The sequence below is a fragment of the Vulpes vulpes genome, chromosome 7 (genome assembly GCF_048418805.1).
Source record: "Vulpes vulpes isolate BD-2025 chromosome 7, VulVul3, whole genome shotgun sequence".
NCBI lineage: Eukaryota > Metazoa > Chordata > Mammalia > Carnivora > Canidae > Vulpes > Vulpes vulpes.
In genome coordinates, this window is record NC_132786.1 from 68,054,818 (window position 1) to 68,068,990 (window position 14,173).

Below are 14,173 nucleotides of genomic sequence, written 5' to 3' on the forward strand. Positions count from 1 at the left end.
TGCAGCTCCCAGTCCACAGGGGCCTGGATGCTCCAGGGACGGGGGTTGCCGATCTGCACAGCTCGGGGGGCAGCCAGTGACAGGAGTGTCCTCGCTGTCCTGTGTCCTCCCGGCCCCTGCCTGTCCCAAGGGAAGCGCTGGATCCCGGGCTGTGTCCCTGGCGCCCTGGGCTCCGGGGCCTGCGTCGCTGGACTCGCTCTCCCGGACTGCGCATCCCCCTCCTCGTGGAGCTGCTGCCGAGCCACCACTTGAGCTGCTCCAGGGCTCCACTGGGCACACGCTCCAGCCCTCTAGGGAGCTCGGCCCACAGTGTGTGGCATGCTCTCCCCCCGGGTGCAGTTTCTCTGTTAGTGCCCCTGGGAGCCTGAGGACATCCCTCCCCCTCCTGGGATCCTTCCCGAGTTCCTTGCAAGCGCCTTTCCGACCGGGAAGGTTGGTGCAGCTCCTGCTTCTCCAGGACGGGGCTTTCCTGTCCTGGGGGCACTCGCCACGGGGCCTTAGCCCTGCTCCTCTCAGGGCCCCTCCCCCTTGGATGCTTTTTTATTTCTTTTTTTTTTTTTTCCATCTTCCTACCTTAATAGAAGCCTGAACGCTCCTCACTATAGCATTCCAGCTGTTCTCTCTTTAAATCTCAGGCCAAATTCATAGGTTTTCAGGATGATTTGAAGTTATCTAGGTAAGTTAGTGGGGGCAGGTGACTTCGGGACCCTACTCTTCCGCCATTGTGCCCCGCCTGATCTCTGGGTGTATTCTTATGTGTTTGGAAAGTCAGTTACATCTCCTGCTCTTGAATGTATTGGCCTTGTGAGGAAGAAGCCCTATACTTCCCTGCAGTCCAACGTTTTCTGTTCACTAGAGCCTGACACTTCAGTGGTGTCTCCTATGTGTGTTTCCTACACCCTCCTATTGTGGCTACATTTGCCTTCAGTCCAGTTGTCTGTGATGAGTCTTTTTGGCTCTTGTGGGCAGGGTCTTGTCTCTGTGTTGGTGGTGGGCTAGTTTGGGGCTGCCTTGGACTTGAGCTGAGTCAGACCAGGCATTTGCCAGAGCTCTGGTAGCACCAATCTGTAGAGCACTCTCACTGTGTTGTCCCATGAGAAGCTTTCATTGGTGGGCAGTTCTTGCAGTCAGATAAGTTGTCTGCCCACATCCCACTGTTGGGGTGCACCTGGATTGGTGTGTGTGGCTGTCTTCCCCCTCTGCTCAAGGCAGGAGATTCTTTAAAGTAGTAGTAGGCTGGCCCCTATACATGCTACTTGCATACTGCCATGTTCATGTCTCAGCTTTGGATGAATCCATGTGGAGGACAGATCCACAGAAAAGCATGATGGTGGGGTGCAGTTAGGAAGATTTGTGCATGTCCACTGTGGAAGGGAACCTTGATTCACTTTAGAAAACTTCTGCTATATGCATAGAGAGGGCAAGTCTGCAGAAGAATATTTGTGTGTGTGAAACGTGGTGCCAGCAAGATTAATGCAGGTCACTGAAGGAGGAAAGCTGCAGCTGCCCAGGAAAGCTGCTGTCCAGGTGGGCTGGGTTGGAGGGTGAGATCTGCAGAAGCACTCAGGGCCAGGCACACTATTAATAAGCTAGGTGGAGAGTGTTCCCACAGGTGTCTTTGCATTTAGATTGGGGGTGGGAGAGGAAAGTGGCACCTGCCAACTCTGTTATTTTTGAAGTCTCCTGAAGATCCTTGCACCTCCAGAACATGCTTTGAGATTAGTAAACAAATCTCCCTCCCATATACCCTAGGTGTTTTTCAAACTGATGCTTTTATGCTGTATTTCAGTATGACTGTCTGTTGTACCATCTCTTTAGGGACAGGGACTCCATTTCTTATTACCCTCCTAGCTCTCCCAGTTCTGAGCCCACTCATTTTTTTTTTTTTTTTTTAGTTTTAAACACATCTCTATTACTCAAAGGTTGTCACATAATTGGATATTTCTCTACTTGTTACACAATAATTCTTACTCTCCACAGAAAAGCTGCTTTGTAACTTTTCATCTGGTGATGACAACTACTAAAATCTTGATTTTAACAGAATAGTGGTAAAAATGCCTCAGTGATTTAATTTGAAAATAGTACACTGGTACCTGGCTCTTGAATTCAGTTATCAAGAATGCACAAATGTCTTTTTCACTCAAAAATACAAAATAAATTATCTGTAGGCATGGACAATGACCGTAGTAAACCATTATATGTTGCCAAGTGAAACCATCAACTGATGATTATAGTAATTTTCTTAAACATTAGCCAGGCTTTTCTTCAGTCATTTACTTCAACTGGCTTCTCTGCAGTTATTAATGAGGACCACTCTCTTGAGCTTCCTCTCACAGTTCATTAATAATAGTAAAGCACTATTCCAGGAATTGGAACATGCCATCTCCTATAATACCTCCCATTTTACCAATTCCACCCATTCCAGGGTCCTTCTCTTCTTTAGGAATTTTGGTGACCTCCATTTCTCCTATGATTAACAGGCCATTCCAGGAGAATCCAATTAAGCAGTTCTTAAAACCTTAGCGGGATCAATGGATCCCGCTATGTTGGGATCCTTTTTCCAACATATTCACAAAATCAGCAAGCATAACATCGTAACCAACTTCTGGGGAACTCTGCATAATTTTCTCAACTATCAGTGATTTTTCAGCACTTGTGTTCTTAGGAATGGTCATTGCAGGAATTCTGAGTGTTACAATAATTTCTATACTAATTTTTCTACCTTCATTAGTTGAAATTATTGAATCCAAGGCTGAAATGCACTGAATCAGGGCACAACTTCCAGAACAATACATTCTTCAACAGGAGCTCATATAGCATTGAGGGCATTTAAAACTCTTTCTTCTCATTCACTTCACTGTCCCATCAATTTTCAGCACAGCTACTCCATCTGAGAGTTTTGCTAGATGTGCATTCAGCTTTTCCTTTTCATATTCACTAGTTGTGATATCTAGTTGTTCAATGATTTCTTGAATATGTTTTTCACTTTGAGACATGTCATCTTTTCCTTTTAATAGCATGGCAGCATCTTTGGTCACAATGACCTCTCCAACTTTTCCTAAGTTGTGAGACTGAACATCTTTGAGATTTAGAGTCAATACTTCTCCAAACATTGCGCCAACCAGTAGCAATAGCCATCTCTTTAAGCTGGTTCTTTCTATTGTTATCAAAACCTTGTTAGCGGGGGATCCCTGGGTGGTTCAGCAGTTTAGCACCTGCCTTTGGTGGGGCATGATCCTGGAGTCCCCGGATCAAGTCGCACGTCGGGCTCCCTGCATGGAGCCTGCTTCTCCCTCTGCCTGTGTCTCTGCCTCTGTGTGTGTGTGTGTGTCTCTCATGAATAAATAAATAAAATCTTTAAAAAAAAAACCTTGTTAGCAATGACTGCTACAGTCTGAAGACCAACTTTAAGCCTATTCAAAATGAACATACTCAGAGCTTCTCCATCAACTTATTCAGCAATTATGCCCAAGGATTTACAGTGAGCGTTGGCAATTCAAGAACAGGTACAATAGATTGGACACTAGAAATTTTCTTTTCACTCAGCAGAATGTAGGCATCTTAGAATTCACATTTCTGACCCTTTTATGTATTAAAATAGTATGGGAAAGTGTAACCTCAATCAAACTTCATGCCTTCAATAATTTCTAATTTATTTAGTATTTTCCAATCTTTTAACGTCATGACACCCTTTCTTCCAAACTTTTTACTTTGCATCAGAAGTAATGCTACCAATTTCTTTGCCTCAATTTGCAAAAATCATAGCAACTTTAGCAATTTCTTCAGGGTTGTCACAAGTTTAGACTGCTTTTTAAGTTCAGCGATTACATCACCAACAGCTAACATTACAACTCTCCTGATTTCCACAGGATTAGCACCTTTGCTAATCTTCTCAAAGCCCTCCTTGGCAATAGAGTGTGGCAAGACAATAGCAGTAATGCCATCCCCAGCTTCTCCATTTGTGTTACTGACAACATCTTGAAGAAATTGAGTGCCAATATTTTCATATTCATCTTTTAAGTGAATTGATTTTGCAATGGTCACACCTTCTTTTGTTACTTTGGGACTCCCCCAGCTCTGTTCATTAATCACTGTTCTTCCTTTTAGCCCCATAGTAACGGCTACAGCATTGACTAAAATATCTACACCATGAAGCAGTAAGCCTTCAGCATCAACACCAAATTTTATATCTTTGTCATAAGCACAAGTGAGATGAAAACTGAGTGCCCTGAACCCTACCCTCTTACACTGTTGGTGGGAATGTGAACTGGTGCAGCCACTCTGGAAAACTGTGTGGAGGTTCCTCAAAGAGTTAAAAATAGACCTGCTCTACGACCCAGAATTGCACTGTTGGGGATTTATCCCAAAGATGCAGATGCAATGAAAAACCGGGACACCTGCACCCCGATGTTTCTAGCAGCAATGTCCACAATAGCCAAACTGTGGAAGGAGCCTCGGTGTCAATCGAAAGATGAATGGATAAAGAAGATGTGGTCTATGTATACAATGGAATATATATTTTTTTAATTTTTATTTATTTATGATAGTCACAGAGAGAGAGAGAGGCAGAGACACAGGCAGAGGGAGAAGCAGGCTCCATGCACCGGGAGCCTGATGTGGGATTCGATCCCGGGTCTCCAGGATCGCGCCCTGGGCCAAAGGCAGATGCCAAACCGCTGCGCCACCCAGGGATCCCTATACAATGGAATATTACTCAGCCATTAGAAACGACAAATACCCACCATTTGCTTCGACATGGATGGAACTGGAGGGTATTATGCTGAGTGAAGTAAGTCAATCAGAGAAGGACAAACAGTGTATGTTCTCATTCATTTGGGGAATATAAATAATGGTGAAAGGGAATGTAAGGGAAGGGAGAAGAAATGTGTGGGAAATATCAGAAAGGGAGACAGAACATAAAGACTCCTAACTCTGGGAGGCAAACTAGGGGTGGTGGAAGGGGAGGAGGGCAGGGGGTGGGGATGAATGGGTGACAGGCACTGAGGGGGGCACTTGACAGGATGAGCACTGGGTGTTATTCTGTATGTTGGTAAATTGAACACCAATAAAAAATAAATTTATTAAAAAAAAAAGAAAAAAAAAAGGAAAACTGAGTGCCCTGGACACTGATCTAATTTGGTGAAGGACTTCAGATAATCAAAGCAGTTCTGTGGGGCAGTAGCAGGGCATGAGGACAGAGACAGGCCATTGTGGGTGAGTGAGGGCCTGAGCCCACTGATATTTTTTTAAAGATTTATTTATTTATTAGAGAGAGAAAGAGAAAGGGAGGAGAGACAGATGGAGAGGGAGAGAAAGAATCCCAAGCAGACTCCTTGCTGAAGGCAGAGCCTGACATGGGGCTTAATCCCACAGCCCTGAGATGATGACCCGAGCTGAAATCAAGAGTTGGATGCTTAACTCACTGAGCCACCCAGGTGCCCCTGAGCATGAAGAAAACAATCAATAAAATTAAAAGGCAATGTATGGAATAGGAGAAGATATTTACAAATGAAATATCTGATAAAGGGTTAGTATCCAAGAACTATAAAGAACTTATCTAACTCATTACCCAAAAAAATGAATAATGAAATTTAAAAACTGTCAAAGGACATGAATAGACATTTTCTCACAAAAGATATACAGATGTCCAACAGACACATGAAAAGATGTTCAACATCATTGATCCATCAGGGAAATAGATACTAAAACTACAATGAGATATACCTAACACCAGTCAAAATGGCTAAAACTGACAACACAAGAAACAGTAAGTGTTTGTGAGGATGCAGAGAAAGGGAATTCTCTTACACTGTTGGTGGAAATGCAAACTGGTATAGCCACTCTGGAAAACAGTATGTAGGTTTCTCAAAAAAAAAATTTATATAAATTTATTTTTTATTGGTGTTCAATTTGCCAACATATAGAATAATACCCAGTGCTCATCCTGTCAAGTGCCCCCCTCAGTGCCCATCACCCAGTCACCCCCACCCCCCGCCCACCTCCCTTCCACCACCCCTAGTTTGTTTCCCAGAGTTAGGAGTCTCTCATGTTCTGTCTCCCTTTCTGATATTTCCCACTCATTTTTTCTCCTTTCCCCTTTATTCCCTTTCACTATTTTTTATATTCCCCAAATGAATGAGACCATATAATGTTTTTCCTTCTCTGATTGACTTATATCACTCAGCATAATACCCTCCAGTTCCATCCATGTCGAAGCGAATGGTGGGTATTTGTCGTTTCTTTTTTTTTTAAATAATAAATTTATTTGTTATTGGTGTTCAATTTGCCAACATACAGAATAACACCCAGTGCTATCCCATCAAGTGCCCCCCTCAGTGTCTGTCACCCATTCACCCCCACCCCCTGCCCTCCTCCCCTTCCACCACCCCTAGTTCATTTCCCAGAGTTAGGAGTCTTTATGTTCTGTCTCCCTTTCTGATATTTCCTACCCATTTCTTCTCCCTTCCCTTATATTCCCTTTCACTATTATTTATATTCCCCAAATGAATGAGACTATATAATGTTTGTCCTTCTCGATTGACTTTTTTCACTCAGCATAATACCCTCCAGTTCCATCCACGTTGAAGCTGGGTCGTAGGGCAGATCTATTTTTAACTCTTTGAGGAATCTCCAAAAATTTAAAAATAAAACTACCCTATGACCCAGAAATTATACTACTAAGTACTTATCCAAATAATACAAAAATACTAATTCAAAGGGATACATGTACCCTAATGTTTGTAGTAGCATTATTAACAATAGTCAAAGTATGGAAAGAGCCCAAATGTCCATTACTGATGAATGGATAAAGAGGTGGTATATAGATACAATGGAACATAACTCAGCCATCGGAAAGAATGAAATCTTGTTATTTGCAACAAAATAGATGGAACCACAGAGCATTATGCTAAATGAAATAAGAGAAAGATAGATATCATAGATTTCACTCATATGTAGAATTTAAGAAACAAATGAGCAAAGGGGAAAAAAGGAGAGATTCAAATCAAGAAACAAACTCAACTACAGAGAACAAACTGATGGTTACCCATGGAGACAGATAAAATAAGTGAGGGGGATTAAAGGGTACACTTACTGTGATAAGCACCAGGTGTTGTACGTAAGTGTTGAATCAGTATGTTGTATATCTGAAACTATTATTACTCTATATGTTAACTAACTGCTATTTAAATAACTATAAAAAATAAAGTTCCTATTGGTAAGACATGCTGAGTATAAAAACTTGCAAATTTTGGCCTCTCTAGTTTTCAAAGCCAAATTCTGTGGAGATCTGACTTCCTAGTGCAGTGTGGTTTCTCTGTACCTAGGCTGCCTGGTATGGAGATCTCTTCCTCTATCTTCTCCATGCCTGTGGCATCTCTCATTCCCGTGGACAGCTCAGTGAGTTATTTTGGCTCCTGACCACATCGCCATCCTTTCTATTCTCTTTGATGTGGCCTCTTCTCTATATTTAGCTATGGATAATCTGTTCTGCCAGTCTTTGGTAGTTTTCTGGGTTATTTATACTGATGTAGGTGTTATTGAGTTGTATCCATGGGACAAGGTGACCATAGGGCCCTCCTACTTTGTCATCTTCCCCAGCAGTCCCCCTTTGATATTTGATTCTTTTTTAAGATTGTTTGTTTGTTTGTTTGTTTGTTTGAGAGAGAGAGAGAGAGAGAAGGCATGAGTGGGGGACCAGAGGCAGAGGGAGAGGGAGAAGCAGACTCCCTGCCAACTAGGGAGCCTAACTGGGATCCCAGGACCCAGAGATCATGACCTGAGCTGAAAGATGGTTGACTCACTAAGCTGCCCAGACACCCCTCCCCTCTGAGATTCTTATGTGCTGCTCCTCTAGATTTTTTCTGCCTGAGAGTCAGAGAGACCCTCACTTAGTACTCTGAATAGGATGAGAGAAAAAATGAATTATTTTGTTAGCGTCCCACACACCTAGGAAACTGGATTCTTATTCATATATATTGTCCATTTACAGCCCAAATAAATCACAGGTTGTGGAAGATCTTTATGGTCCTAAGCTATGCTGACTTAGGGGATGAGGGATGTGGGTAAAACCAAACTATTCCACTTACCTATTCCAAAGTGACCAAAATTATTTTGTTTATTTGTTTCAACAGCGTGCTGCAATTTCTCCTCTGGAAGCGATGACTTCCACAAAAACTGTCTTGTCCATAGGTGACTGCCCAAGTCAGTGTTCCTCAAGGGCCCCAGTCTATAGTGGAGAAAATTTCATCCAGTTTACTGGTCATTACAAGATCCATGGATGAGTTGAGGTCTGGCTGCATATTACTTGACCCATTAGTGGGTAACACTCCTTCCAGATCATTTAAGATATAGTGCTTCCTCAAGGACAATCTTGCCTGTGAATGGATGCCAAAATTTTGTTGCCAGTGGTGAAAATAAAGAAAAGTCGTATGCTGCCATCATACTAATACCATTCCTACAATTGCTATTCCTTCCTGTCATACATAACATATTCTCTTATCCTTACTTTTGATATATGATGCTAATTTGAAGTATTTTATATTTTAATATGTTTCTGTTCTTAAATATCAATGTATTTTAATCAGGAGTTGGTTTTAAAGTATATTTAAAGATTTTTAGATCCTTTGTACACATTACACCTTTCCTAGAACAATTAATAAACTATTAAACAGTCCTATATATACTTATGCTACCTATCATTGCATGTCTGAAATAAAACTTGGTTGGTTTTCCTCCATTCTACCCTTGAGTGCCAAAGCCTCATTTTTATAAATATTTTCTTTTGTGTAAACATTTATTTGAATTTTTCAATCTCCATGGACTATTTTTAGTTAACTACCAGCATGCATAAGGAATTTAAGACTGAAAAAGTATATTGTTCTTATTCTTTCTGATTTTCTTTCATCCTTACTGTCTCTAATGACTAGAACATGGATAGGCACAGAACAGAAACAAAACATTTGTGGAGTCAAGTAAACCAATGACTTCTTAAACTTTTAACATATAAATCAATAAGCAAATTGCTTAATTATGTTAATGGATAATCAGTTAAACAGTTAACTGAAAACAAATTAGTAGATCAATTTGCTCATTGAAAACAAGGAAGCATTTTTGTTATCATTCTTTAGGTTTTTTTTGCAACATTTTGCAGTTAAACCTAATTACCTGTGAGAATAGAACCTCCAGAGACCTCCAAAAACCCCAGTCCATCTGCACTCCTTTTGCTCTATCATTCAATTGAAATAAAACTGCTCACACCATTTTTGGAATCTCCTAATAATGCCACAATGTCATATATTTGACTGGAGAGTTACATGGAGTGTAGAACTCTGAGAAAAATTCAATGAATGGATGGTATGTAGATGACTGCTGTGCAGGCTTATATTTTTCCAATTTAATCACTGACCTGTTTTCCTACATAGGTAAATTACTTACATTTTAGAAAATGAAGAAAAAAGGAAACTTCTGTTCAGATCTGTGAAACTTAGTTGAGCAAAGCTATATTTGAAGCACAAATTGTTGTGTTTTATCTAGCCTGAAAGATTCTGTTATGTAAATTTATGTAGGATATTTATGGCAAAATCACACACACACAAACTTTTAAGTGATTTTTGACTGTTTTGTTGCAGAAATTTTACTGCATGTTATTTCATTTTTCATATCACAGCACTGTATTTTTAAAATCTTCATATTGGGAAGCCTGGTTGGGTCAATGGTTGAACATCCACCTTTGGCTCAGGTAATGATCCTGGGGTCCTGGGATGGAGTCCCACATTGGGTTCCTACAGGGAGCCTGCTTCTCCCTCTGCCAGTGTCTCTGCCTCTCTCTGTGTCTCTCATGATAAATAAATGGAATCTTTAAAAAAAAATCCTCAAAAGGATAAAAAGTTAGGTATTGGATTAATTTGTTAAATATTGTTTTATAATAAACCTTAGAGTTTAATGATTTCACATCTTTAGAATTTTTGCGTTAATATGAAACAGGGGCAGCCTTAAGGAACCTACAACCTATTTAGAACTAAAATCAGGGGTGCCTGGATGACTCAATTGTCTGCCTTCTGCTCAGGTCGTGATCCCCGGGTCCTGGGATACAGCCCCACGACCGGCTCCCCGCTCAGCGAAGAGTCTGCTTCTCCCTCTATCTCTGCCCCTGCTCTTGTGTGCGGTCTCTCTCTCTCTCTCTCTCTCTCTCTCTCTCACACACACACACACACACACACACACACACACATTCTCTCAAATAAATAAAATCTTTTTTAAAAAAAGAACTAAAATCAACATATTAATTTATTAAATATACTAGGGACAACAGTGTAAGTGTCTAGTGATATAATCTGACAAAAGCAGGAGAGACAGAAGGAAAGATAGAAAGAACAGGGAACAAGAGAGAGATATATGTGTTCTGATCAACATGTGGTTAACTTTGGGCCAAAACCATGAAAATGAAATCTGTGCTTCTTACCTGAAGCTGAATCTTCAATTACTCTGCTATCATCAGAGTTTATAGAAAGTAGAGGTAGCAAAGTCACCTTTGTGATTCAGTGAGGAGAGAATACTTCTGTAAAATTCTCTGAAAATTTAATAACAAATTAGTAATAATTTTTACTGTTTTGACATTTACAAAATGAAATTGATCAAAGGCTAGATATAGAACTTGAAAACCTAATATAAGTAGACAAATGTATACATAGAGGTTTATTTGAAGTATGAACAAAGGCAATAAAGAAAGTGCCATGGAAAGTAAATTAGAATTTTTAAAAGAAAAAAAAACTTTAAGAAAAAATATCAAAAACTATACCAAATTTTTTTAATTAGAGAATTTATGTGGTTATATGACATATCAAAAGATAAAGGTCAGTAATGTATAAATCTCTTACATGATTAGAAGAAAAATATAAACATATTTTTAAATGGCACAAATATTTTGATAAAGAAGCATTTACAGAAATAAATGAATAGTAATAAAAATGCAAAATAAATTGAGATTAGATGCCCACTTTTTTTCTTGCTGAATTATAGACCAGAAAAATGGATGATGTTGTCATGAAAGTTAAAAGACAAGAATGCTGACTGATATGTAAGGGTAGCTCTTTCATAGGATACAGCTACAATATATAACTCTGAAATAAACAATATTTTCTTAATAAAAATAAATGATCATATAGAATCTAGGGATTTTTTTTACATAGATATTTTTCTCAGCATTGTTTTAGATTAGTAAAAGTTTCAAAAATATTATATTTAAAAAAAATTTTTTTTTAATTTTTATTTATTTATGATAGTCACACACACACACAGAGAGAGAGAGGCAGAGACACAGGCAGAGGGAGAAGCAGGCTCCATGCACCGGGAGCCCGACGTGGGATTTGATCCCCGGTGTTCAGGATCGCGCCCTGGGTCAAAGGCAGGCGCCAAACCGCTGCGACACCCAGGGATCCCTTTTTTTTTTTTTTAATTTTACATTTAAAATTAACATAAAATTGTTATAGGAATTATTTTACTAAGATACAATAATAGAGATCTTTAAATTATGTTCATAGGAATTATACTTTTAAGTATTTAAATAAATGGAAATAGGTATGCAATTATAAGATTTAGGAAAATATATAGAACTATATATAGCGTAATTCTATATCTGATATATTTTATATAGTGTATCTATCTACATACATTATTTATTAAAATATATATTGAAAAGAATAAATGAAACTTTAATAGCACATATTGCATTTAATTTTGGGATTGGATATGCCTCTATTTGTCTTTTGTTCCATGTGTGTTAAATTATCTATAGTGTTCATAATACAATTATAGAGTGAAAATAATATTTTTAGATAATTCAAAGTAAATTTAACCCAAAAAAGCACGATACCATTGATTTGAATTTTTTTCTTTCCATAATGAAAAGCTGAACCCATGATGTTATTTCAAAACAAAAGCCAGATGAACAATTTGAACATTCTTCTCCAAATGTCACAGTTTAATATAGTATTGCATTCTAATCCAGGGGAAGGTAAACCCATGGGAAAAAAAAAAACCTAAACTCTTAATACTAGGAAAACTATAGAAGAAACACCAGTAGAACAAAATGGACATTGTGGTTAAATCAGAATATCTTACAGTGAAAAAATTAGATCAGTTCAGTTCATGATCATAGGAACTTAGAATAGAAAAAACTGAATTTGGCTGACATATCTGGCCATGTCCCATGCAGACAGCTCTGCATTTCCAGGCAGCTGAAGTTCTTGGAGCTTGCATATTTCCTCAGTATTTGACTTTTTGCTCTTCTTTCCCCCCCACATTGAAATCATATTCCTCTGCTTCTTACATCTTCCAATGTTTTCTGCAATTACAATATTTTTTTTCTTTTTCTTCTTTTTTTTAAGAATTCCTCATTGAAATAATCAAATCCTCATGATTTACTTGCTCATTTCTTCACTTGCTGTCTCTGCCTCTCATAGGCCTTGGAGTACTATATAAATATAATATTTAATTTCTCTTGTTCAAATTATATTCTACATCATAGCACAGGGCCTGCATGGCACTGAATAAACACCTATGAAGTTGTTTTTGAATAGAAGTAGACTCCTATAATGTTCTCCATATTTCTGCATTGTTTGGCTACTTGCAAAATTTAATTTTCACAATCTGATAACTCAGGTTCCTTCAGTTAACAGCTTTTTTTTTATTCTGTGCATCCCACATTTTTATATCCTCTGAACTATTCCACAATTGCTGGGAGACAGAAAATTAATAATATCAAGGACGATGTTCCCCAAATCCAATACCCTACCTTCATATTTCATAGCTCTGCATTCTCTTTTCCTTCTGCACATGAAGTGAAGATTTAAAATAATCATATATTTCATAATTTTTTACTATAATTTATTTCTGTTTTACGATTATTTCTGATTGAAATGTATTTAGGCTGATGATTGAATAGAAAATAATGACTTTTGTGAGACAAAAATTATACAGCATATGTAATGCTTTATTTTCCTTACTTTTATCATATTTAGCATTTTGTGCTTAAAAGTAGAAGGCAATAATATACTGTTACTTCTATAATTCTCTGATCTTGGAATTATTATGGACATTTCTTAGATAACAATATTGAATGAAGATTTTTAAGTTGTTTACTTAAAGAAATTTGAATTACTTAAGATAAAACTTTAGTTGAGATTTGCCTCCCTTTAAAAACCTGTATTTCTCTTATTTCAAGCTAGTTCTTCAGACACTCAGAAGAGAGAATAAAGGTTAATATCTCATTCTTTAGAGCCTATATTGATAACAAAAAGGTCTTATTTCTGTATTTCTATAAACATCAACAAACAATGCAAATAACACTACAATACATTGGAGCACTACATACTTAAATAAAACTGTGTTTTCAACACATCATCGCAAATGTTTTAGAGAGCTACAATATATATAGCTGAAAGTACAATCTAGAAGAAGCATAAACATAATCTAAAGTAATTGTATCAAATTGAATATTACTCAGCCATTAGAAATGACAAATACCCACCATTTGCTTCGACGTGGATGGAACTGGAGGGTGTTATGCTGAGTGAAGTAAGTCAATCGGAGAAGGACAAACATTATATGTTCTCATTCATTTGGGGAATATAAATAATAGTGAAAGGGAATAGAGGGGAAGGGAGAAGAAATGGGTAGGAAATATCAGAAAGGGAGACAGAACACGGAAGACTCCTAACTCTGGGAAACGAACTAGGGGTGGTGGAAGGGGAGGAGGGCGGGGGGTAGGGGTGACTAGGTGGCGGGCACTGAGGGGGGCACTTGACAAGATGAGCACTGGGTGTTATTCTGTATGTTGGCAAATTGAACACCAATAAAAAATAAATTTATTATTTAAAAAAGTAATCGTATCAGAGTGTCTATGAAGAATGTTGTTATTTCAGATTTAGAAATAAATTTCAAAGATGATATCTTAACAAATATCTCTTTTGTATATAAAAAGAACAGACTTATGGAAGAGAAGTTGTATCTTGCTGGTCTGATATAAAACACTCATATGTCTCCTGTTCTAAGATCCCCTGGAAAACTAATAATGTTTGCCTTCATTAAATAAATGATAGAATAACCTTCAAACCTCAATTCACAAAACTTTTGTTATAATTATATTCAAATTCCAATGCCAAAAGTACCAGTG

General features: G+C 38.3%; 1 pseudogene; it reads right to left on the reverse strand.

Annotated features, from left to right (window-relative positions):
• Positions 1-2,357: 2,357 nt before the first annotated feature.
• LOC112928991 (60 kDa heat shock protein, mitochondrial pseudogene) lies at positions 2,358-7,382 on the reverse strand (annotated as a pseudogene).
• Between the last annotated feature and the right edge of the window lie 6,791 nt (positions 7,383-14,173).